Raw genomic sequence first — 26,052 nt, 5'->3', positions numbered from 1 at the left:
CTGTGTTCCAAGCACTGGGAGGTACACCTATTCTTCTTGCTCAACCACTATTGACAGTCATATGAACTGCTCAGTGTCTTTTTATTCTTTGACTCATATGTGAAGATGAAGATGGGAATCTATCAGCTGTAAATATACACCCAATAGTTCTGCTGCTCCCTAGCCCTTTGTGGCAGTAGTAGTAGCAGCAGCAGGAATAGTAACAGTAAAGAATTGGAAACAAGGTAGATGATCATCTTTTGGGGAATGCATAATCAAGTTATGCTATACAAATGAAATGGAATATTATCATGGTATAAATAAATGATAAATATTAAGAATTTAGTGAAATTTGAGAAGAATTTTTGAACTGACACAAAGTACATTAAGCAGAACTAGGAGAATTATATGATGGTCATCATAATAATAATCATAGCTACCATATTGCGGAGACCTAAAAACTGAATTCAAAATCTATTAAAGACACTAGCTGTTTGGACCTAGAAAACTTTAAAATTTTCAAGGTAATTTATGTCTCTTATTTTATTTGATTCTAATAATGTTTTATTAGGGAAGTGCAATTTATATTTTCTTTGTGAAGATGAAAATAATGATGCTGAGAAAAGGTCACACACACAGTAAATGACTGTGACAGGATTTGAAATCAGGTCTTTCTAATTCAAATCCAGTTCTCTTTTCATTTTGCTACAGTAAATGGTTGATGGATGCAATAGCCAATCATTGCTTCAGAAGGCTGATGGGGAAATGTGCCTCCTGTCTCTTAGCACAAAGCTGGCAGATAAGAATTATAGAATGAAATACACATTTTAAGGCACAGCCAATGTGTTTTATTTTGCTATATTATTTAAAGAGGGTATGTATGGCAGAAGAGGTAGTAAAAACATCAACAAAACATAAAACAATAAAGTAAAATTCAGGAAATTTTGAATAAGATGTCCTCCAAGTTCCCTTACAGATCTCCTGTTCAGAAATAATGATTAGACAATTATCTTAAAAGTGAAATGCTTAATTTATTGAGCAAATATTTATTAGTTTCTCTTTTGTTGTTCCATTGCTTTAAGTATGTTGCTCCTGAGGGTTTTTTTGTTTATTGGTTGTTTTTTTGGTAAAAACAGTGAAATGGTTTGTAATTCCTTGTCCACTTCATTTTATACATGAGGAAATGGAAGCTGAGAGGGTTAGATGACTTGCACTGGGTCACACAGCTAATAAGTATCTAAGAACAGATTTGAATTCATGAAGAAGAGTCTTCTTGATTCTAAGCCTGCAGTTGCATTCATCTAGTTGCCCCATTAGAGGCAGTCATTTTAATTCTACAGACATATTAAAAACCTGATCTATACAAGATAATGTGCTAAATAATGAGGCTAAAAGGATAGGTAAGGCACTTACTATTTAATAGGAAATATATATATGATGAAAAAAGAGCAAAGGAGAAATTCAGGCAAAATGCAACAAAAAAAAATGGAGAAGTAATTTGTTCACCTATGCTGGATACCAATGGATAGAAAAGAAAAGACATGATCTTTTTCCCTTGAAAAGTTAATACTCTTATAATTATATGTGTATATGTATGTTTGCATATATATATATATATACATATATATATAGGCTTATATACATTATAGAGATATACATGTACATATGTAGATATCTAGATAAAATGAAATAAAATTTCAATTATGAGAAATATGAAATGCTAAGAGCATAGGAAAAAAAGAGGTATAAATCACTGCTGATGGTAGTGGATCAGGGAAGGCTTCCTGGTGGAGATAGAATTTGCATTTAACCTTTGACGCCAGGTAATATTTCACCAGATAGAAAGGCAAAGATTAGAGATGAAGTGGGGTACAATGTGGAAAAAGGAAGAAAAATAATGCTCTTATTATAAATCTAAGAACTGAAATTTTTATGGGTGAATTTTTTATCATTCTCAAGGCTGTCCTCTCTCTGTCTTTCATCACATAGTTTGTGCCATGATCATAACATTCTTAAAGCTGAACAGGTGATTCAGGGTGCTTTGAATAATTATTTCAGGCTGAGTTCATTATTGCCAACTTTTGGAGCAGTGGGACTCTTTCATCAAGCCTGCTTTAGGAATCTTTTAATTTTCTCCTAAGATTCCTATAGCTGCAGAATGTCAAAGGACATTCTTGTCCCTCTTTCTCTTCCCCAAATTTATTAAGGGTTTTAATGTTGGACACATGGTGTTAGCTGCTGCTTTGATATTCAGGATGGATTTAAAGTCTTCTGGTAGCATCAGGTTTTTTTTTTTTTTTTTGCAAAAAGGAGAAGGAGACCAGAATAGATTTCACAATTCCCTTTCTCCCTCATCAACAAGATTGTAAAACCTTAGTCTCCAAATGCCAATTTCCATTTAACCACAAGACATTGCAAATGGCTCAGAAGGACAAATAAATAAAAAATAAAAACAAAAACAAGCAAATAGAACTAAAAGAAACTAGCTTCAAAAATCAGAGATATTTTTGTAGATTATCTCTAAGGAACACTTAACTTTTTGGCATTACCTTTCCAGTCTTACAATTACATCTGGATGTTAGTAAAACCATTGCTGAAAAATTCTGTATGCAGCTCTAAACCTAAGTTCCCGACATGGTGCATTTGCAGCCACCCAACGTAAACAAGTGAGTGCCTTGACAAGGAAACTCAATTGCACTGGAACATTTTATATGCTGAAGATGAATCCAGTGAGGCCTGCATTCTTTCTTTGAAGCTCTCTCTAAAGATTTCATGCCTACCTTTCCTTGCAAAACAGTTTTCCAAAGCCCTCAGTGAAACAAGACATAGGTGCATTTCCCAAATTACAAGTCCTGCAAGGTAGAATACACATAACCAGTTGTGCATGATAAAGAGTAGATCTTTCCTGCTGTACCTGAGAACAAGTAGCCTAGTCAGGGGATGTAGTGCAAAAACAGTGGGCAATTCAATTTAATTCACTTCAGAAGGCATATATTAAGTGTCTACTGTGTGCAGGGCTCATCAATGAAGAAACTCATGCTACAAACCAAATTTTTAAAAAGTTTATAGTCAATTAGGAAAAAAAGACATGAAAACTAAAATCAAATTGAAAGAGAGAATAAAAGAAAGCAAAAAAGATACCTAGAAAATATGTTGTCAGAATATTAATGAGAGAAAATTTTATTTTGCCTGAAGAGTTTCGAGAAGATTGATTTCACAAGCAAGTAGGCCCAAGTCTCAGCCATTAAAGAAAGTAGAGACTTCAAAAGATAGCAACCTTTAGGAGGAAGGGATGAACAATGGCATGAAAACTAGAGAGGGCATGTCAGATGACAGGAAAAAAACATTATTCCAAATGGGCTGAAATTTAACACATGTGAATGCTATTATGAGACATAGCTATAAAGCTGAACTGGAACAAAACTATGTAAGTGCTTAAATTCAGAATTAGGGATTTCTCTTTTGTAGGTAATGGAAAGCAATCAAAGATACATACGAATCATTCCACATATTTATTGGGCTTTTATGATGATTTTCTTCCTAGTGTGTCAATTTTTCATTTTTAATCTTTTTTAGGGACTGAATTCCTATTGTTCACTCTGCCCCAGTATGCTCTAAATTCTAGTCAAAATGACCAACTTATCATTCCTATATACAGAATTGTCCATTTATATTGTCTTTATGCTTTTGCACTATTTTCCATACCTGTAATGCTTTTCCTTTTCAACTCTAACTTTTGGAATCCCCTAGCTTTCTTCACTTCTTGAAGAAGGCCTTGTTTTCTCTTGCTGACTGTCACTGATAATGTTTGCTTGTTTGTTTGTTTTGGACCAGACCTGCCAATTTACTTGACTTTGGAAACTGCTGATAAAGAAACTTCCTTTGCTAATGCAGATAGATACCTTGTTCTAAGTAATTTTTCTCAAAGATTTTCCAGGATCACTGAAAGTTTAAGCAACTTGTCTAGGGTCACGCCATTGTTACTTATTAGATGAGTGAGCCCAGGTGCTCCTCCCTGCTCTCTATTGAATATACCATAATACTTTTCCTAATATCCTTAATTTTTAGAGAACTCTCTCAAAAGTTATTCAAATTTGTATATATTTTGAATTTAGTTAAATATGAATATATATCTGCCAGGTTATATTTCTGTCTTTGTATCCTCATAGCCTATAAAAGCAGGCATTCAGCAAACATTTGCAGTATTGAATCCCATCCACGCCTGAACTGATGCATATTATCAATTAGGGCTAGAACTAAAAGAGATCTCAGAGATCACCTAGCCCAAGCATTTCATTTAATAGAGATAAAGAAAAAAGCCTTCTTCAACCCATCTTAATTCTAATGTTTCTCTCTGATATTTTATTTATCCTATATATTTATTCTCAATATAACTTGCTTTGTACATATTTGTGTGCAAGTTGTCAGTCTATTAGATGGCAAGCTCCGTGATGGCAGAGATTGTCTTTTGTATCCCTAGTGCAGAGCAGAGTGTCTGGCACATAGTAGACCTTTAATAAGTGTTTATTGATTGATTGAAGTGAGGCCTAAGGAAGTTAATTTGCTCAACTAGGGACCTGGAGACAGAATGTGATGTCAAGTATTCTGAATCAGACCAAATGTTATTTACAATGTACTCAGTATGGTTCAGGACCTCCATTTTTTCATTTATAGGAATAAGGACGAAAACTATGATTTTATTGGTTTAAGACACTCTTGTAAGGAAATATATTTTCTTTTTTAAAATTAATTTTAAAATTATAACCTTTTTGACAGTGCATATGCATAGGTAATTTTTTACAACATTATCCCTTGTACTTCCTTCTGTTCTGAATTTTTCCCCTCCTTCCCTCCACACCCTCCCTTAGATGGCAGGCATTCCCTTACATATTAAATATGTTAGAGTATATCCTAGGTACAATATATATGTGCAGAACCGAATTTTGTTGTTGTTGTTATTGTTGTAAAGGAAGAATTGGATTCAGAAGGTAAAAATAACCTGGGGAGAAAAACAAAAAAAATGCTAACAGTTTACTCATTTCCCAGTGTTCCTTCTCTGGGTGTAGCTGATTCTGTCCATCATTGATCAATTGGATCTGAGTTAAATCTTCTCTTTGTTGAAGCTATCCACTTCCATCAGAATACATCCTCATACAGTATCATTGTTGAAGTGTATAATGATCTCCTAGTTCTGCTCATTTCACTCAGCAACAGTTGATTTAAGTCTCTCCAAGCCTCTCTGTATTCCTCCTGTTGGTCATTTCTTACAGAACAATAATATTCCATAACATTCATATACCACAATTTACCCAACCATTCTCCAATTGATGGACATCCATTCATTTTCCAGTTTCTAGCCACTATAAAAAGGGCTGCCACAAACATTTTGAAACATATAGGTCCCTTTCCCTTTTTTAGTAGGAAATATATTATCTTGTCTTCAGGGCTCAGTCTTAGAAAGTTGCCTAGAGCACTAAAATCTCCAGAGATGGACCAGAGTCAGACAGCCAATGAGTGCCAGAGATATCATCTGAACTCAACTATATTTAGTCTGAAGTCTGCTCTCCAACCATTGAAATGAGGATTACAATATCTGGATTACCCATTTTACAGTCTCATCATCTCCCAGAACTCCAAATGTATTCATCTTAATGAGGTATAGAAATATACCATTATATCAAAATGACTAAAATCCTTTCCCAAACTAAATAAGGAAGAAGCAAAGCAGGCAGCTAGAAAAACAATTTTTTGAGAACCAGGACTTAATTGTTATAACTTCAATTAAATAAGCATTTATTAAATAATATGGTGATGGACAGTTAAGAAGTGTGGTGGACAGAGTGTATGGCATAAAGTTGGGAAAACCTGAGTTAAAATTAGGCCTAGACAATTAACCCCATTTGCCTCAGTTTTTATACCTGCAAAAGGAGTTGGAGAAAGAAATGGCAAATCACTTTAATGTCTTTGCCAAAGCCGCAAATAAAGATCATGAAGAATCAGATATGACTGAGACAATTAAATAACAAAGTACTCTGCTAGGACAAAAAGACAAAAGTAAAACCTTAGGTCACATTCTACAGGAAGTAGATTGAATGTCAATAAACGATTTTACCTTCCTAACTCAGGTCAGGGTTCTTCTCAGAAACTCACATTAATACCCTGAAGGAGCAGAAAAAGTTCACTGCTTGGTCAATATACAGTGGGTAAATTCTGTAGCTCTAGGGGGCATCTCTACTCCCTCTCTATCATACTCTCTATGCTTTCCTGAAAGCAATAATGCTTATTTTTCTAGAATAGCAGAGCAGAAGAGCCAGTAGTATGTTACAATTAGAATACTTTATTTCCATTAGTGTCAGTATGGATAAATTAAGTACACCTAAATGTTGCATTTTAGTGTAGTCTCAGAATAGTAACAAAGGTACACACCCAGGGAGGCTAACATCTTCTTTTACATCCTGATGCCATGGCACTAGGAAAACAGTGACACAGAAACAGATAATCTTAGAGTTAATGCAACTGTGAGAAAACATATCTAAGATGACACAGGAAATGGGGCAGTCTGCTTTGACAAGAATTAGGCTGAAGTCACCTACTAAGGGTACAAAGGGGATGCTTCTTCATTTTTCCATCAGTATAATTACAAAATAACAGCACTAGAAAACATCTTAAGCAATTCTTTTCCAAATCCCTTGTCTTTTAGTAGGACCACACAGAAACTGTCCCAAGCTATAGAAGTCATTCGATTTTTAAAGCCCTCACAGGAAAGGAGCTTCCATAAACTCCTTTTGTAACCAGGCCAATATTTAACAACCCTCACTTCCAGGAGATGTTCCCTTATATCACTTAATATCCTCCTTGTTGCAGCTTAAAGCCATTTCCTTTTATTTTGTCTTCACTGAAAATGGAGAGCAGCTGTTCACTGTCCTCAGGTACTTGAGTGCCTTTCTCTCTGGAATAAATAACTTCTTAACCTTTTCTTGTAAGTCCTTCTTCATAATTATTCTATCATCTTGGTCACTCTCTCTTCCAAACCTTCTACCAATTCTAAGAAATGCTTTAAGCTGGGTCATTGAAAAGCCTCAAAGGAGAAGATATATATAAATTCAGAGGCCAGACCCTGGAGCCTCAGCCCTCAAGCCTCTAGCCAAGAGCAAAATGCTCATTCATTTAGCATGTGTAAGATTGCTGGTTGGGCAGAAATCTGTCCCTAGTAGTCCCAGTACTTCTAAGGTGAAGGAGAATTACCTGACTGGAAATTAGGAGCCTTTGTGAAATCTGGTACTGGCTCTGTCACAAATCAGCTCACTCATTTCACTACAGCAATTTTATTTGTTTGTAAAATAAAAGCATAAGATTTAAAGCATGACCAACATAATCAGCATGTAGAGTGTGGATACAGTTTGTAAGTAAGGAAGAAGTGGATTCATGTCCTGTATCATATATATCATATATATCACAACCATGAGGTTGTGTGACCCTGGGCTGGTAATTTAGCTATAATTTCTCCAGACAAGTCTCTAAGATAATTAAATTGATGAATAAGGGGTCTGCAGTGGTGGAGGAAGGTCCTCATACAGAAAAAGGAAGCATTTATTGAAGCATAATTATTTTCCAGGCACTATACTATTATAAATATTATCTCTTTTGATCTTCACAGTAACCCTCAGGGGTAGGTACCATTATTACCCCTGGTTTACAATTAAGGAAATTGAGACAGTGCACTGTATCATCTAGCTGTTTCACACACACACACACACACACACACACACACACACACACACACACACACACATCACAGAGAAGAAATGTAGTCGAGGGAGAATGTCAGCTAACCTTGCAAGATCAGAAGAAAGCACAAGTAGATCAAAGACTGAAGCTCCTTGTATTATTTTCCATAGCAAAGGAATCATAGTTTTCCATATGAACTACGATATTAACATAAGTTTTCTCTACTTAAAACAGGGGTCCATGAACTACTTTTATATTTTGATAAGTATAATTCAATATAATTTGTTTCCTTAGTCATCTTATGAATAATTGCATTTAAAAATGGTATTCTGAAGAGGTGCAAGAAAAGCAAAGAACAAACAAAAACAAATATATATTAAATTTTTTGTTACTTAAGAACAAAACAATTCTTAACTACCCCAAGCAAGTCTCCAAATTTTAGAGCAGGCTGCAGAAACATAACAACAGATTAATATTTATTTAGACATTTTGTTCCCATATATATATATATATCCTTTCATCTATGGGATGAATCAGCATGCAATTCAGGGGGTTAAAAAAAGCCACCTGTATACCTGCCAATTCTCACTGTTTTTGATCTGCCCCTTCGATGCCTTCTCCACACAACCCTGATTTATCCTGGGATGTTGCATTATCTTTCCTGTCAGAAATTTAGAATTCTGAGAAAACTTATTCATTCTCAAGTCAAAGACAATGTATTACATGTGGGGAAGGGGGAGTTGACATTTTAAAAATAGGAGGAACAGAGGGTGGTGATTAAAGTACCTAAAGGTAGAATATCTGGCATCTGTAAAAGGAGATATTTGGGTACAAAAGGAAATTCAAGAACACCTCATTCCAAACATACTATAAGCCTCACTCTTTGGATAACTACAAAGCACAAAAATATCAGGTATGGCCTTTCCAGAAAAAGGCTCTAACAGTGTCCTAGAGAAAACAATCAGCAGGGATACAAAAACTGCAACTCAAAGTTTGTTTTTGTTTTGTTTTTAAATTGTGAATAGTTACAAATCTAACACAAAAATTATTCTCTTTCCTGGGTCTTGTAGAAAATCTCCTTGGAGTCTATACCTTGGGATAGGGTTTTGGGAAGAATGTGACTTCTCTGTTATAACTTAAGATTCCATCAACCCCAACAGCATCCTGCCATTGTTATGTAAAACTAGAGGACTGAAAAATCCAGAAATAGTTCTTATCCTATTCTTACACTGTTCAAGAATCTATTTCTAAGTAACTTAAACGAATTATATAAGATATATAGTATCCTATTCAGAGCATTTATAAAAATCACTAGTGATAGAACATTGCATCCAGAACCAGAAGAACTGGATTTCTAATATATGTGTATATATATATATATATATATATATATATATGTTTATATATATATATATGTTTATATATGTATTATATGTATACATATATAAATATATAATATGTCATATATTTAATATACCATATAAATATATATTATATATATATATACATATATGTTTGTTTGTTTACTATCAACTAGCTTTGTGAACTTGGAAAAAGGACTTCTCTAGTTTTTAACTTATTTCTTTAGGAAAAATGGAAAACAAATGATTTAAACTAGATAATCATCAAGGATCCTTGTATCTTTGAATCCTGGAAATTTATTTTTAAAATGAGGACAATATGATATATTTCATCTCTAAAGGGTTACTATAATCCTGAACTTCCCCAAACCATGCCATTCTAATGGAATCTCCCCCAGGCTTCTTTTTCTGGCAAATTTGAGATTTATCTGGCATTGAATGGTATTGGATAATTAAATTCTTCTCTCTCTCTCTCTCTCTCTCTCTCTCTCTCTCTCTCTCTCTCTCTCTCTCTCTCTCTCTCTCTCTCTCTCTCTCTCTCTTTCTCTCCAGTCACCAGAATTTAAAGACTATCTGCTAAGGTACAGATTATTGAAGGATGAATCCAGTGCCTTGTAAAAGATATAGCATACAATGATTTATTGTCAGTGCTGCTTCTTCTTAATTTCCCAGTTAGACAAAATTAGATTAGCCTAATATAATGGGAAAGAACTTCACGGAGGGAAAGGAGCCCATAGAGGCTCTTCTTGGCTTCTTTATGATGTTTTGCCACTAGATCTTTCATAAGGCAGCAAATCTCCTTAAATATTTTCATGTTATCATATTATTTCATTTTTCTAAAGAAACAATCACTTATTCTGTTCCTCTTTCCTTTTTTGCCTACAACTGGGGTAAGTGGCTCTATCTGGAAAACTCTGAACCTTCAATCATGAAGATCAAAGTTGAAATGAGTTCTCAGATGCTTAATAGTTATGTGACCCCGGACAAATCATTAACTTCTGTTTCTTTCAGATCCCTCAAGTAAACAATGAGGATAATAATACTACTTATATCCCAAGTCTTTTATGAGGATCAAATGATGATATTTGTAGTGTTTAACATCTGGAAGTTACTAAGCACTTAATAAATTTGGGTTTATTCTCTTCTTTCCTTTCTCTTTCCCTTCTTTCTTTTCTTTCCTCCTCTCCCTCTCCCTTTCATTCTTTCCTCTCTTCCTTTTTTCCTGTCTTCTTTTCCTTTCTTTGTTTCTTCCTTCCTTTTTTCTTTCTTTCCTTCCTTTTCTCCATCCTCTCTCTCTTTTGATTGCTAATAGAACAAAATATTGAACACTGTCCATCACTAACTACTCTCGCAGGTTCCTCCTTCCTCTGCTTGAAATAAAACTTGGCTTTCTTTCACTCTAAATTCCCAGAACACTCATGCCTTTCTTGACTGTTGATGTATAGGATGTTTTGTTTTATTTTGGTATTGTATGTGGAGTTATTGTAGTGGTTGATAATGATGGTAGGTTGTGTTTTTTTAAATCTATCTCATCAGGTTGTTTCCCAGAGTCTGGGTAGGATAGCATCCTTCCTTGAAGCTTATTTATTTGCTATGTTGGATCCAATACAACATATCTTTACTAAATACCTACTTAATGTGTACAAGATGCAAGATTTGGTTTTGGTAGTACAAAGATAAAACATTTTGCAAATACAATACAAAATAAACAGAAATATATTTTTAAAGATCATATCAAATAGCCAAATAGCCAACTTTTTGATAACGTCTCTTCGAATTTGCCAAAATTATATAGGAAGCCTTTTTCATTTATACACTAGCCCCTGTGGGAGCTTCCATTTGAGTGTCATAGTTTAGGGGTAATCAGTTCTTTTGAAAAGCTTATTTTTAATTCATTGTAGGGGGCAATATGTAAATATATGACTATATAAACATATGTATGCATACACATATGTATTATGCATTTATATATCTGTAGATATATAGATATGTATATTCCTATATGTATATATATATATATATATATATATAAATGCACATACATACACATGCATCCATGTGTGTGTGTATGTGTGTGTTATCAGCAATATTAGAGGGAAAAGAAATGGCTTCATGCAAACACCATACATGAGCTGAGCCTTGAAGAAAAGAGCACCAAGAACACATTTGTCTGTGGCATTTATCTAAATACACCATGCAGATTTTTCTCAGGCAATATCCAAGTTCAAATTTTATGACTGCTCCAGGTAGCAGACATTTCATTTTCCCTCCTCCACTCTTTTTCATTCAATCCTATTTTCCTTCAGCAAAAAGGTAAAGAAAGGAAGGCAAAAAGCACATTAAGTACTTTACAAATATCATCTCATTTTTTTTTTATCACAAGGTTCCGGAGACTAAATTTGATTTTGGAGATTCCTGACTCCATGCACAATGTCATCTAGTTGAACAAAAGTAAAGGGGATGCGCAGAGATAGGACAAAAGGAAAAACGAGAAGGTTGATTATTAGAAAGCTTTGAAATCAAAGGATCCAACGAACTAAATTCTTTACCTCTGCTTGAGGTAAGGATGCTAGAGTGTATTCGTTTAACTAGGGGACCTCATACAAAATGCTTTCCCCAGCACACACACACACACACACACACACACACACACACACACACACACAGAGGATACCTTCTTTCATCACCCTAACCTACATCAAGCTTTAGGTTATCTGCTTTGTCCTGAATGAAGCTTTTCCTGAGCCCCCTTGAGATAGTGTTTGCTCTCTGCCTCCTTAAATTATACATCATATATGATGTCCCCAAGAAGAATGTTAACCCCTTGAGCACAAGGATTATTCTGTTTTGATTCTTTATTTCCAGTACCTAGCACAGTGCATAATAAATTATTGCTGGCTTGAAATTGACTGTATTTCTCCACAAAGCTCTGTGTATGTAAGAGAATAAGACAAAAACAGAGGAACAAAGACAAGAGAGAGATAGAGATAGAAAATGCAAAATGATGGTGTCTTGGGAGCTTTTAGGGACTGCTCATGCACTTCAGCATAAAAGGTGAAACATTTCCAAGCTATTTTTCTCTTTCAATAACACCTTTTAACCACACTGATAAAAAGTGTGAATGAGCAGCAAATACCCTTAGTGTAAGAGAATGTCATTAGGGCAAATCATTTGCTTCTTTGTCACTTGGCTTTTTCTTGTAATCACAATTTACTCCAATGTAAGAAAATAACACTCATTCACAAAGCAAGCTTCCCTAATGGACTTTTAGCCTTTCAAAATATAGCTTTGTCCAACATTCACTTGATATCAATTCAGACTCTTCCATTATTAAAATGAGTGAATTTATTCCTGGCTTGTTGTTATCCTGTCATGATTGGAATGGTGGGGGGGAAATCAGGAAAATTACTAAGTGGGAAAGAGCTCTTAAGAATTTTTAACTTGGGTCTGAATAAGAAAGAGGGTGGTGTGGAAGACGCATGTTGCCACCAAACCATTTATTTCATGGTTAGCTATCAAATGGATCTAGAAGTCTATCCCTCCTCACAATATTACTGACATTTCCACATCATGAAATGAATCAGATATGAGAATGATATACATTATCACAAAATTTTTTGAGCAGTGACCTCATTCTAAAACATCCTGGGAGGCAGAAAATTCTATTCCCCAGAAGGAGGTCTTATAACAGAGGCTGGATAAGATTATAGAGGAATTCTTTTTCAGGTTAATGTAGATAGCTTTTGAAATTCCTTATATATCTAAAAATCTATGAACAAAGTAAGATTCGGGGCTTCTATAATTTTATAATGCTGGTTATATCAATACTAATAACAAAAATCTTCATCATTATTGTAAGCAGCATTGATATAGAACTTTACAATTTCCAAAACCTTTTATAAATATTATTTACTTTAATCTTTACAATGATCTTAGGAGGTAGGTACTAGTATTATCCCCATTTTATTGGTATGTAGGCAAACAGAGATTAAGTGACTTGCCCAAGTCACATAGCTAATAAGTATCTGAAGCTGAATATGAACTCAGATCTCAAAACTAGAGATCTTTGAACTCTAGCTCAAGAGTTTCATCCACTAAACCTCCTAGTGAATTGCTTTACATATTTTGTCAAGTCTAGTGGATATTCAATGATACTGTGTCATGATGCAAATTTTAGTATGAAGTACTTCTATATGTAATTGGGACTTTGTTCTAAATTCTAAGAATTATATTCTTTGCATAGTTGAAGAATGTGTCCTTTGCACAATGAGCCTCTTCCTGTGAATCCCTCTTAAGATTCCATAGTTCAAGCAATTCCTTGTTATTTTTCCTTTTCATTTATCACTCAGAAATGTATTCTACTTGAGAATGAAGCATCTAAATTATGGATGAATAGTAGTGATGGTTTTATATTAACCTCCAACCTCCCACAAATCTTAACACATTTTTTTTCTATTTTCAGCATTCATAAACAGTACCTAAGAAATGAGCTGACAGTCAGGTGTCTAAGAAATAATGAAGAGGGGTAGGTAGGTGGCACCAACCCTGAAGTCAGGAGTACTATGTATTTGATAGCTGACCATGACTTCAAATCTGGCCTCAGACACTTAACATTTCCTAGTTGTGTGACCTTGGGCAAGTCACTTAACCCAAACTGAATTAGAAAAAAAAAAGAATTAAGGAACATAACACATCATAATGGGAGAACTATAGTGATGAAATTCCCTGTAGTCTAGTATAAAAAGTCATGGAATCAGCTTGAGTTCACACTTAAGCTATTAGTCATAAATTGTATAATTTTAAATACATCATGACACCTTTCTAGGTCTTAGTTTCATCTGTAATTAATGACCCCTGATTGAGTTACTGAATTTATTAAAACCAATACTCAACAAACTTTGGAAATTACCTAAAATAATTTTCATCCTTTGCTAATTTTTCACCAAAATAATTGTATTGGAGATTAAAACATTCATCAAATTCTAAGAAAATGTGTGACTAGTTAACTCTCAAAATTTCAAGAATAAATAATAAAATATCTCTAATCAACCACATCTTTCCTTTAATCACTACATCCCATCATTACCAAGTGAAAGACCTGGAGCAAAAATTTTTACTTCTTTGAGATTCAGTTCCCTTTTCTATAAAATGAGGTTATTAGATTAGATGATTGCTAAGGTGACTGAAAATTATAAATACTTGCATCACACCATATAAGACTTCTCCTGTTTCTCTGTATTCATCATATTTCTTGTTTCTTAAAGCACAAAACTATTACATTAGATTCATGTATCCTTTTGTTTAGGCAATCTCTAATCGAGATATCTATCTTGTTTTTGGTTCTTTGCTATTGTAAGAAATTATTCTCTAAACATTTTGATGTATTTGAGGCCTTCCTACTTATCACTGATCTCTTATGAATTTGTGCTAGCAATAGAATTGTAAGAAATTCTGAAAATATTTACTTATTTTTTTTGTTGCTACAATTGTTCACATAATCTCAAATCACTATCTAGATTGATTGGTTATTCCACAGTCTTACTAACTTCAGTAATCTCATTATTCCAGAATTCTACCAACCTTGTTATCTCAACATTTGTACAATAATATTTTTATCCATATTTATCTTGAGCGTATTTCCAATATCAGAAAATATATCCATACCAAATTCCATGTTTTGCACAAGATATGTTAAGCTTCATGGACATTTTATTTATTTTTAACTTATCAAAACCACACACACATATGTATACATACACACATATTTTTAAAAATATGCATATGTACATAGATATGTACTCATACATATACAAACAAAAACAAACAAATGAAAATACATGTCTTCAATGGCAGAACAACTTTGATACTCTGAAAATACAATAGGGCTAATATATATATATATATATATATATATATATATATATATATTATATGACTGAGGATGATTCAAAGTTCAATTATAAGTATTACAAGATGTATGACAATCAATCCTAAAGAATTTCAAAATAATAGGAATGAATGATTAGAGTGTAAATTTGATCTGCTCTGAGGGATAGATCAAAGTCATAAACATATAAGATAACCCCATGCTGTTTCATTCTTATTGGACCTAGAACTCACAGTGTCCCAGACCACAACTTCAGAGAGCAAATTCAGGGAGGATAGAAATTCCCTGATGAAATTATGCTGACTAAAAGAGAAGAAATATTTGGTTATCTGACTGACTAGACACAGACTCTCAGATTTCAGGTTTGAAATAGAGCTCAGAATTCAAGTACAATGCCTACCTGAAGCTGTAATCTCATCCACAATTCACATTTTCAATAATGTGACAAGGTACTTACAACTCACCACAATAGCTTATTCTGCTTAGGGACAATTCTAATTGTTGACATGTTTCTCATTACATTGAACCATAATATGCTGCTATGTCATATCCATCTTTTTTTTTTTTCTTTTCCTAATTCTTCCACTCAAGGATACTCAAAATAAGTTTAATCTGTCTTTCACATGAGAACCTTTTTAAGTTTGAGATTAGCTCTTATTTCTACACCCTGTTTTTCAACAATTTAAATATTCCAGTTGGAGAAGAAGATGTTTTATTATCACCTTTCAGTCTGAAGTTACTCTTGATATCAGTGTGGTCCTTCCTAGTGGGAACTCTTTGATACCCACTCGAATAACAGAAGGATAGGTCAGTTGTTTTTTTGTGGGGTTTTCTTCTGTACCTCTGCTTTTTCACATTTTTAATGATAACTCCATGTGGAAAGGAAACTAGTCTAAAAATCTCTTCTCATTTCTCTTGTCCTTCTATAGAATTGACTCAATGTATTGGCATTTTTGTTTTAACATAATGGCAATACAGCTCTAAATTTATAATAGAAAATAGTGACAAAACTGGATTCAAATTAAATAATTTACTACCAATTTTGCTGAAACATACACTTTCTTAAAGGCAAGCTATATGATAATTCTGAAGCATACTCATAGTCCTTCAATATTCTCCAGAATGAATATAACAGCTTGTTATAAGAAGAAGAGGGTCAGTTCACTAATTAGAGAAGGCTACCATATGGGGACAAAGCATAAAATAAGGTGGACCTCTCCATGTTTCATTAAAAGCCTATTTCTGTCTCATTGTGATTACCTTGCAGCAATGGTCATAGTTTAATTCTGAGGCTGTTTTGGTATATAGCACTCCAGTTCTTCTGTTAATTTTTCTGACTTCTTCCAAAACCATTCACGTTCTTATTTTTCTATAGATTCTTAAATACATGGAACAAAATTCTCTTATTCCCAGTCTTGTCTTTCTTAGTAGGGTTACAATTTGTCAGAATGAAGCCATTCTATTTCTGAAAAAAGAGTGACTGTGGCAAATATAACTTAACTGTCAGTCTATATTTTGTATTAGAAGACATTTAGAAATTTGGTACAGTTGCATATGGTAACATGGCACTATCATTCATTTCTATGTTTCTTTTTTGCTTCTATCCACAATCCCACCATTCCCTTGTTTCTGACTACTATTCTTTTCTGAATTTTAATTTCCTAATGCCACAACTTTATCTGCAGGAAAAGACAGAAATATATATCTCCCTTTCACTTGTGCTTTTTCTTTTTTTCTGTAAGGTATCTTTAAGGTTCTTACTACAGAGAAATACACAGTATATAACAAATAAAAGACAATTTGCTTATTTTCACAATCATTTAAAGTTAATCACAATATACAAACATGTAAGAAATGGGCCTTCATCGAATTTTTTAAAAGTTATATACAAGTGCCAGCTTTGCCACTAATGGTATATAAGAAGAGACCACATCTCTAAAATCTAAACTTTGGTTTTCCATGTGTAAAATGTGCAGCTGGAACAATATGATTTCTTAGGTAAAATTGAAGTTTTGGTCAATTAAGTATGAAGGTTATATCTATTACAGATACAATGAATTATATACACAGAGCAATAGAGTTGTGGGACAGCAAACTAATGAATGAATGGCCCAGTTTGATTGTAGTACAGATTATAGCAAGATAATATATAATAATAAATATAAAATAAATTTGGAAATGTAGCTTGAAATTTAGAAAGTCTTGAATGTTAGTCTACAAAGCCTGAATTTTTATTCTATAAATAATAGGGAATGACTTGATTCATTTGAACAGTGGAATGGTATAGGAAAATTTGTGCATGAGGAAGATCACTTTGGTGGCTCTGAAAGATGCATAAAAATGAGGAAAGACTGAATTCAAGTAAAGAAGTTTAAATGACTTTAATATTCTATTCTTTATAATTATTATTTTTTTTCTGAGACAACTGGGCTTAAGTGACCTGCCCAGGATCACACAGCCAGGAAAAATTAAGTGTCTGAGGTCAAATTTGAACCCAGGTCCTCCTGGCTTCAGGGATGGTGCTCTATCCACTACACTAACTAGCTGCCCCTAATATTCTATTCTTGCCCAGGCAGGCTTCATTTTCTAATTCTTGTCTTTGACATCAATTAATCTGCTCTCATCTATATGGAATTGTAATAACAAATTCTTGGATTCTGGATGACACAGATATAATTTCATATGGGAAAGACATGAGTTCAAATCCTTTCTCTGGTGCTTATTAGGGAGACTTTGGACAAATTAATCTTTCTGAACTTCACTTTCTTTATATGTTGGTTGACCAGGATAAACATCTTAAAGGAATATATTTCCCATGATTGTAGTGAAGATCAACTGAGATAATGTTTATGAAAAATTTCATACAACTAAAAGAATTAGTTTACTCTTGCTATCATTATTGCTTTTCTCATATCACTGCCCCTAAAATGAGGAGGCATGTTTTTTGCATCTCTTTCTACTACCAAGGTACTATATGTTTTATTCTTCTAATTACATCCTCCTTAGTCTATATTGACTTGTATTCCTAGATGGAGGACACCGTGAATGCTGTCACCTGAAAAAAAAAAAAAAAAGAAAAAAAGGCTCATGTAGGTTGGGAACTTAAGTGTTTTTTATTCTGCTCCTTTCTCTGAGGAGGTGCCTGCCCTGAATACAGGTTTCATAAATGTGACATTGTGACACTGTTTGTAGGCCAGCCTGCCTCAGCTCAGAGACAAGAGTATTATAAATGGCATACTTTCCCTTCATTGATTTACACTGTGTAATGTGATGGCCTAGGCTGATTAATAAATATAGGTGACAGGGAGCAGAAGCAGCAACACCAGGGCAATGTTAACTCAAGAAATAGCCATGTACCGACTGACTAGTAGAAATTGATAATGACGAGTATGTACGCAGCCACAGTTTTATCTACTGAATTAAGGGATGAGTGGAGGGGAAGTGAATGGAATGTCTTGGTCAATGAGGCAAAATTAGGAAGCAACGAGGCATAATTTTCCAAGGAAATGTGATACTAAAGGTTTGAAAGAATTCAAAGTATATTCTAGCACCATCAATCCCCAATTCTGCTTTACATAGAGATTCTATATTAAATAAGTAGTCATTGGATGATGTCATTTGAAGGATTTACAGAAATTTCTTCTTCAAGTGGCCTTCTACAGGGCAAGAATTTCTGCCCTTAAACACTTTTCTTTACAGTGAGGAAGAAGACAAGAAATGGAGTAGAGATCAGAGTGTATGGAGGAACTACAAGAAGAAGCCAGAAGCCAGAATGATATAATTAAATGCAAGGTCAAGATGAAAGAAAATGAGAGGCTTTAGGAAAATGATACACTAAATTAACCTTAAGTATTTCACAAGTGAGTGAGTATGTGTGTGTGAGTGAGTGTGTGTGTATGTGTGTAAAGATTGGCCTTCCTAATAATATAAACATATAGCTTGATACTTTGCATGAATCCTGAAAAGGAAAAAGCAGGATAAATAGCTAGATAAATCTTCAAAAGCTCAATATAGAAGACAAAAGCAGCTGCTTTGATAAGAATCAAAAGTATAGTTTTGATTTCAGACAAACTCAAGAAATACAACTACCAAGAGGAAAGGGCTCAGAGGTCATTTAATTCTAACCTGTAATTGAATTAGGAATCTCCAATCACATTTCAACCACATTAGTACAGGGCAACTGAATACCTAGTGAAGAAACTCATTCCATTGTGAGGAAGTTTTCCTTTCTTACAAATCCAGTGCTCCTCTTTTGCAAATTTTGCCTTGTTTTCTTTTTGGGTCTAACTAAAGTAAATCTAATTCTTCTTCTGCACACAAAAGTTCCTTAAATGGTGAATAAATTTACCTTATCCCTTGCTAAATCTTCTTTTACCAGTTTAAAAATCCAACTGTGATCCTTCTATGACAGAGTTTATAATCTACACCTCTCAGTCACCACATTCTGGATAATATCTTTCTTGATAATGTACTTCCTGAAATGTGACTCCCAGATTGGAAAATAATATCTTAGAAGGACTCTGATCAAGATAGGTTGAGTATAATGGAACCATCTCTTTTCTTGATCTGAACATGAAGTTTAGTCTGATCTCTGAGATCCATCATGCATCTGTACTTGTATAACTTTCTTGGATTAGTAATCTCTTCATTGTCTCTTTGGCGCTAACTCAATTGAAAAACAACACACTCTCTATAATTAGAGGAAGTTGTGATATGAATGGGGTCATTGAAGTTTATTTGTCCATGTAGTGGTTTAGGTGACTACTAGCTTTTTTCCTACTTTTAGGTGGTAAGGTTTTCCATGGATATTCTTTTTGCATTAATTTTAGACTCGACTTTAGGATGGAATGTGAGATTGGGGAAAAAACAAATCAGATGGGGAATCACATTTCCCTAAAAATCATTCTGAATAACATAAAGGGAAAGGTTAGATTTAAAGTTACACACTTTCTGGGCCTTCCAATGACCCAACTGAAGTAAGGTAATGGAGCAGAAAAGCAATGTTAAAAGAGGCTGATAAAAGAGAGAGAGACAGAGACACAAAGAAAGGATTCATATATTTCTCTGCTTAAATCCATTATTTATAAGACAAAATTAAGATCAATATTCCTCACATTTCACTAAGAGAACACTGAAACTGCTGAAAGCAAGAGCTAAGAATGATGGTGTTTGTCTAAGATAATGCAGACGTTGCTGATTTCTTCATGTGTTGATTTGGTGGGCATCCTTGCCGCATATTTTTATCAGTGTAACATTTTGGGAGGCTCCTTGACAGTAGACACATTTTTCTCTTCACCTGATTGGGGGAGGGGGAAATGCTAATCTAGTCTGATTCCATACAGGGATGAAATTAGGCATCGTTTATTCTTAAAACAATCCATGTTGCCCATATTTCTTGATTTATTTGTTTCACACCTCCATGATAAAGATCAAAATGGAGCTGAATTAAGAAAATTTTCGAGATGTTGGAGTAAAATCTGTCCTTTTTCTTTTCTGTTTTTGAGTAAATGTTTTTAGATATATAGGAAGCTCACAAGGAAGAAAGTAAGAGGGAGAGAAACTGCCCCTCTATAACAAATGTGCTTTTAGTCCAATGCTTGTCTCACTGTGATGGAGAGGTTATCCTGATTTCTGCAAGGTACTGTGGGCCAAAGGCAAACACTCAGGTTGTGTAAAACTAGGAAGATTTTACATATAGGCGCAACAATGGACTGTGTACCTGCTGTCTGAGAAATAGCCTCAATATATAGATGTACATTACCAGAGAGATGATCTCAAGTAATGATTTTCAAAATATTATTATTATTGGTTAATTTGTAATTATTCTGTGATAATTTGTGTAATTCATGAGACCATTTACTAATTTGGAAAGGGGATGTGTTCTCTCTCTCTGTGAAGGGTATACTCTTACTGAAGAAACTTTAGAATTTAATTCCAAGTGAAAGGAAGAAATGCACAATGACACAGAATTTGAGGTTGGAGATATTGGATTCAAGATCCAGAGCTGTCATTCTTCCTGCTTCCATCATTTTATTTGTAAAATGGAGTGGGTAATAGTTTTTCAAGAAACTTTCAACACACTTATTGTGTGGAAAGAACTTCATTAAAATAATATAGAAATTTTAATTATCATCTGACCATTTTGTACTTCAAATGGCAACAATGAATCAAATCAACTCAACAGATATTTATTATGTATCTACTATGAGAGACATCATGTTAAGAGCTTTAGGTGTTAAGAATGAAATGAATCATTTGCTACTTTCAAGGAATTTATATTTTGTTGCATCAACATAGAGGAGATCAGAGACTGGTCCTACCAAACCAGGCACAGACCTTGGAGCAACTGAATCAGTGGCAGTAGTGGTGACCAGACCACTCAGCCCACAGTCAAGTGATTATATACAATAAATGGTCAAATAGAGATTTACAGAGGTTCCCTTTCCTGGGACTAGAGGCAGGACTTTCTTGCATTGCTTATATTTGGATCTGAGTCACAGTCCTGAGTCTTTGTCCCAGTGTAAGGAGAAGTAACACTAGCACATCAAAGCTTATGGTCCCAGGGGAGAAGGATTCTGCTCACAGTATCAGGGTGGAAAAGAATGTTTGTGGTCATCCACAAAGCAGTGCACAGTACAGGAAAGTAGTAAACACATCTCTCTCTAGATTATACCAACTTGGAAGATTCAAAAACTTACAAGTGCCCAGAGTTACCTCTGAAAACAGTTATACAGAAAACATTAAATTTGGGAAACTGTCCCTTCCAGTTGGAAGGCAGAGTCCCACTTTAGGAAAGAATTAAAAGTTAAAAAATTAGGCTGGAAAATGAGCAAACAATAGGAAAAATAATATGAAAAGGCAGTTTTTGTAGAGGGTCACAGACAATGGGGGAACTCTGGGTGAGGTATAAGACCCTTCAGTCCAGAGAGAAACTGCTAACAATGTCTGGTTTGGCTCTCCGGCTCCCCTAAGGGCATTCAGCCTTCCTGAGAAGTCAGGGCAGTGACAGCCTGTGTTGTGATTGAAGCAGAGTGATACCAGGTGGCAAACTACATACAATAGCAAGTAGCTTATGTGGTCCCACATGCACAGTATATACTTATTGCATGAGCAGTGTTGTTTTGGTTACATAAGGATATGAAGGCATATAAGAGTGAAATAACTTAGAATAGACTCCATATTTCCACCATCTTCAGGAGTCTGGCCTCATCACTTCTTCATTAAGGTGGTATATTTTAATCACCTTGGCATGGGGGCTCTAGAAAGCATGATACATTTTATCACCTCAACTTGGGGACTCTAGGAAGCAAGGCACAGCAAGTTTTCACACAAAGTAATTAAGCTATTTATTGTTATATAAAAATACTCTAAATCACTATTGATGAGAGAAATGCAAATAAAAACAACTTTGATCTTGCAACTATCAGATTGACCAATATGACAGAAAAAGAAAATGAGAAATATTGGAAGGGATACGGGAAAATTAAAACACTCTAGTAGTATTGGTGAAGTTTTATACTGATTAAACCATTCTAAATAGCAATTTGCCCAAAGGGTTATAAAGCCATGCATACCCTTTAACCAAGTAACACTCCTGCTAGGCCTTGATTCCAAAGACTTAATAAAAAAAAATAAAGAAAAAGGACCTGTAATACAAAAACTATTTACAGCTGACCCTTTACAGGAAGCAAAGAGTTAGAAATTGAGACAATGTTCATAAATTGGGAAATGGCTGAACAAGTTATTTATGGTTTGTTTTTTGTTCGTTTTTTTTTGGTGTTTTTTTGTTTTGTTTTGTTTTGTTTTGTTTTGTTTTGTTGGAGGCAACAGGGGTTAAGTGACTTGCCCAGGGTCACCTAGCTAGGAAGTGCTAAGTGTCTGAGGCCAGATTTGAATTTAGGTCCTCTTGACTTCAGGGCTGATGCTCTATCCACTGTGCCATCTAGCTGCCCCATTATATATGATTTTTGTGGAATATTATTGTGCTTTAAGAAATGATGAGCGAGAAGCTCTCAGAAAAAATGTGGAAAGACTTATATAAACAGTTATAAAGTTAGTGACCAGAATCAGGAGAAAAATGTATAATGATAGCTAAATAGTATGACAATCTATGATGAATAATTTAGCTATTCTATACAAGTATACAAGAAAACTCTGTAGAACTTAGGATAAACATACTATCTTCAAAGAAAGAATTGATAGACCCTGAAGAAAAATCAGATACTTTTTTATTTCCTTTTTAAATGTTCATTTGTGTTTTCATTCATAGAATGACTTACATGGAAATGTGCTTTACATGACTATGCATATATAACCTATGTAAAATTGCCTCTTTCTCAATGAGGAGAGAAAAGAGAGGGAAAGAAGTTGGAACTCACAATTTGGGGAAAAAAAAAGAAAACAGTTTGTTTTTATATGCAATTGGAAAAATATAAAATGCACAAGTAAAGAAACATGTAAAAGATGAATACAATATTGTTCCTAGCTTTAAGAAACTTAGAAGCTAGAGAAGGGAGTGGATTTAATACAAATGGCTAGAGGACAAGAGAAAATGCAATTAGGATCATAAGATATAGAACTTCAAGAAACCCTAGTAAGCATTTAAGTCATAGTTCTCTTTTTTTTTTCCCTTTTAAAAGGTAATTTGTTTGTTTCTTTGTTTTACAGAACTTGAGACCAATACAGGGGAATTGGCTTGCCTAAGGTAAAATAAAGATGGTAAGAAAATGTGACACTTCGAACTCTGATCACCTGAATCTAAAGTGAATGCATGAACTGGAAGCTGTGGTGAGTTCTGTTTGGAAATTGAGGATTGAGATTTTTTTTTCCTCCACAATATCTAAAATCAGACATTGGTAATCTGTGACAGCTGCTGCCAAGTTCTGGTCAAAGCTTCCAACTGGGCAAAATTTTATGTTTATTATTTATCTCTTTATTTGAATCTTCTGGCTTTTTATTTAAGACTTAAAAAGCTCATCAAAAAAGCATTTTTTCTTAATTAACTTCTTTTTAAAAGCACTGAATCAATAATAATGAGTGATAATAATTGGGATTTATATAGAATTCTACATTTTGGAAAACACTTTACATTATTGATCTCATAGGATCTTATAGCTTAAAGAAACTTCAGAATCATCTATTAAGATTTCCAAATTTTACCATGTAGACAACTGAAGTACAGTAAACCACAGGGAGTCAATAACAGAGTTAAAATTCAGGAACAATGTTCTTTCCAATATTCCACTCTATGTTATATTTCTTCCTTACAACTTGTAAATGTCCTCTATACTAATTTGGTTGAAATTCTCCATATGAGCCAAGTTTAGTATCCTTCAAGGGAGATAACATATAGAATAAGTTCATTTTGGAGATATGTGTGTATATGTGTACATCCCTATGGTGTACACATGTGCAAACATGTCCATACCTCAGCACTCAAATCTTGCAATAGAAATGTGATTTGAGACTATGCATACTCACCTCTTCATTTTGGGCTGATTCGTTATGAACAGAACAAGAGCTCTCACTCTCTAGAGAAGAGCTATACCAGAGAAATGATGTTCAACAAAATTCTAATTCTGATCACAGCTTACAAAAGCACTTTATCTTTGCGTGCCTTTGAAGTCAGGGTGGATATTGTCTCGATCTTCCCACCAAATGGCTTGAAAATGTGCCATCCTGCTTAGCATTTTGAGTATATTGCTGGGCTTCTGGGACATATACTGAGGCTGACCACTTATAAGTCATAAGATCACAGAGAATTCATAACTGTGGTGCTGTGAGGTTTCATTAATTGATATGTAAAATATGTGATGTTCTCCTGCTGAAAAATTTCCTCCCAAACTGTGAAGAATTTCTTTTATTGTCAGCAGTAAAGAGAAAAGCAGGTGGGAAAATGTGCCATACAACACAGTTCAAAAATTTCTGCTATATATAAATAGAAATATAGATATATACATCTGTATTTATATATATAATATATGTAAAGTATTGACATAGTAAGTTTATACATTGTGTATATGTATTTTTGATATAAAGTGTGTATTTAGCATTTACATAGTAAATACATACAAAATTATATTTATGTATAATAAATATATATCTATATATACTATATTTAGTAAGTATATGTTTTCTATAGATATATAAAATATATATATAAACACTAATATTTATATGTATATAGCAAATATTTATATATTGCATGGGTCTATATGTATGCATTACTCTCACATGCAATATATATATATATTTATAAGTATATACACATGCACATATATGTTTATGCATATGTACATACAAATGTTCCTGTAGCTTATGCACACACACATATATGAGCATATATATGCCCATATATGTCCAATATAGGGCATTGGGAAGTAAGGATAATAGCTCATTTTTCTGTAGTGTTTTTAAGGTTTGCAAAATATTTTCATCACAATAGTTCTGAAATGTAGGTTCTTCAAATATTATTAATCCCATTTTGCAAAGGGGATGAGTTAAGTTCCAGAGAACTTAAATGACTGTTTCCTTGCTGTTCCTCAAATTTGAGACTCTATCTCAGGTCTGAACTTTTTCACAAACTGTCCTTAAAGTCTGGACCTCTTCCTCCTTACGCTATCTCTTCTTCCTGGCTTCTTTCAGATTCCAGCTAAAATCCCAGTTGTTTTTTTTTATCTTAATTGCCTTCCCTTTGAGATTATATCTAATTTGTCTAGAATACTCTATATATTTTTTGTGAACTTAATTCTTTTTATCTTGTATGTAAGCCACATAGTCAAGAAATATTTATTACTTGCTTAGTATGTTTTAGGTACTATACTAAAGACTGGGGATACATAAAGGGATAAAACATTCCCTACCCTGAAGAAGCTCACATTCTAATAGGGAAAATGGGAAGCAAATAATATGTATTAACAAATTATATACAGGATAAATAGGCAATTATTAATAAAGGGAAGGCACTAGAATGAAGAGGAGTTAGAAAAGGCTTCCTGCAGTATATAGGAATTCATCTGGGTCTTAAAAGGAAATAAAGGAAGATAATAAGTAAGCTTGGGGAAGGAGAGTGTTCCAAGCATGGTATACAGTAAGATC

General features: G+C 34.0%; 1 protein-coding gene across 8 annotated transcripts in view; it reads right to left on the bottom strand.

Annotated features, from left to right (window-relative positions):
* The window catches only part of UNC5D (unc-5 netrin receptor D), a 770,467-nt gene that overhangs the window by 555,665 nt on the left and 188,750 nt on the right, over nucleotides 1-26,052 (bottom strand). The window lies entirely within an intron of this gene.

Source organism: Sminthopsis crassicaudata, chromosome 2 (assembly GCF_048593235.1).
Source record: "Sminthopsis crassicaudata isolate SCR6 chromosome 2, ASM4859323v1, whole genome shotgun sequence".
NCBI lineage: Eukaryota > Metazoa > Chordata > Mammalia > Dasyuromorphia > Dasyuridae > Sminthopsis > Sminthopsis crassicaudata.
This window is presented reverse-complemented; position numbering and strand designations above follow the sequence as displayed.